The sequence below is a fragment of the Brassica oleracea genome, chromosome C3, assembly GCF_000695525.1.
Source record: "Brassica oleracea var. oleracea cultivar TO1000 chromosome C3, BOL, whole genome shotgun sequence".
Taxonomy (NCBI): Eukaryota; Viridiplantae; Streptophyta; class Magnoliopsida; order Brassicales; family Brassicaceae; genus Brassica; species Brassica oleracea.
This window is the reverse complement of record NC_027750.1, coordinates 38,434,030-38,435,735: the sequence shown is the minus strand read 5'-3', so window position 1 is coordinate 38,435,735 and position 1,706 is coordinate 38,434,030.

Sequence of the window (1,706 nt, the reverse complement as noted above, 5' to 3'; positions counted from 1 at the left end):
CACATCTCATTCCATAGAAACCAAAGCAAAACGTGGCTAGAGAGAGAGAAAAAAAGAAGTGAGGTGCTTTAGAAGTATAGACATTTCCAAAGATCGATAAACTGCCAGGAAATTCTGAAAGACTGTCCAGAAGTGAAAGAAGTTTTTTCAGAGTTCTGATCAGTCCAGACCAGTCCACTCAAGACATCGACGTTGGTTTTTGGGATTTATCATCACGGTACCAAGACGAAGGTTTGGAGGGGAGAAAAAGGGTTTGGTCAACATCCGGAATCAAAGAGTCGAGCCACACCGCTTAATCACTGTGAGTCACGGTTAATTGTTTGTTAACGTGTTTTTAATGCAGGTTCCTGACATCGGAGATGGTTTCCGAGCTAGGATAGCCGGACCGGTCTAGGTGTCAGTTTGTGGATCCGAGGCTTGAGACGATGTCTGGGCTAAGTGGATAGCAAGACTAGTCTAAGCACCCGGATTATTGTGATTGTGTGATTATTATATGTTTTTATAGTGTGTACCTCGTGTTGGTAGTGTTGTTTGAGAACCTCGTGGTGGTTCTAGTAGTATTTTGCAGGTCATTGCTTCCCCAAATGGTACCACTAAGCCGGTCGTGGTCCGGAAAGTGGTGGGCTCGGTTGAACTTGGCTTGATCACCAAGGCCGAGTGTCACACGTGAATGTGACAGCCCTCGGCGAGTCCGATAGAGGACCGGGGCACGGCGATTCCCATTGAGGATTGTGACCAGGCGATTCCCAAGCGTCTACATCTGTGTGGTGTAATAGTGAAGGGATTGCCGGTGTCCCTTATGTGGAGGAAGAATGATTCTGTTGGGCCCTAGGAGTATATATATATATATGTTGTTTGATTGATGCGACACTCATAAAGAGTGTTTTGATTTAATATGGTTTAATGGTTTATTGCATAAATCGGTTTGCTTTATGATCTTGAATGTTGCTTGTTGAACTACCCGTCTTGCTTGTGTTTGGGGTTAGGTTTAGATTGACGGGTAGTTGTATATGCTAGATAGGGAACCCTGGCTCACTGAGTGAAACTAGTTCACTCACTCCTCACATCCTTTTGCAGGTGACCACTAGAAAGGACCATAGCGCTCGCGGAACTGTAGGAGCTGGTGTAGATTGAACATCTTTTGCTAAAGACTCGTTTTCAAGATATATAAATGCATGTTTTACTTTCGACTGCGTCCATGGACCATGTGGGAACCGAAATTCACACTGTCGATTTCCGTTTAAATAAGGAAAGTTAGGAAAACCCTAATTTCCCAGAGGTCCCGGATATCTGTTAAACCACACGCCAAGCAATCAGAACACGCAATCAAAGACGAAAAGAAATAAGAAATCGTAAAAGAGAGCAAAAGGAGTTTTACTCCGAATCCGCGTATGAGCGTTACAACAAGGTACAAGCCGTGGCCACGAGAGCTGTCGGCGAGATTCCTAGTTCTAACAACCTAAGACTGCAAAACCTTGTTGAGTAGCAGCTCGAAATAACAAAAACGAAAAGTTGCCTAATTGCTCTAAGTGCTAAGTTTGCTCTAAAAGTTCTCTCCCCATGCCTCTCGCCTAGGACCCCTTATATACTGTCTCCAAGGTCGGTTTACGCCTTTCCTCTTCTGCCCTTAATTCGCCATAGCATAAAAATGGAGATATTCCATTTTTTCCGATCTTCGTAATTATCTTCAAAATTTCGTATTTATC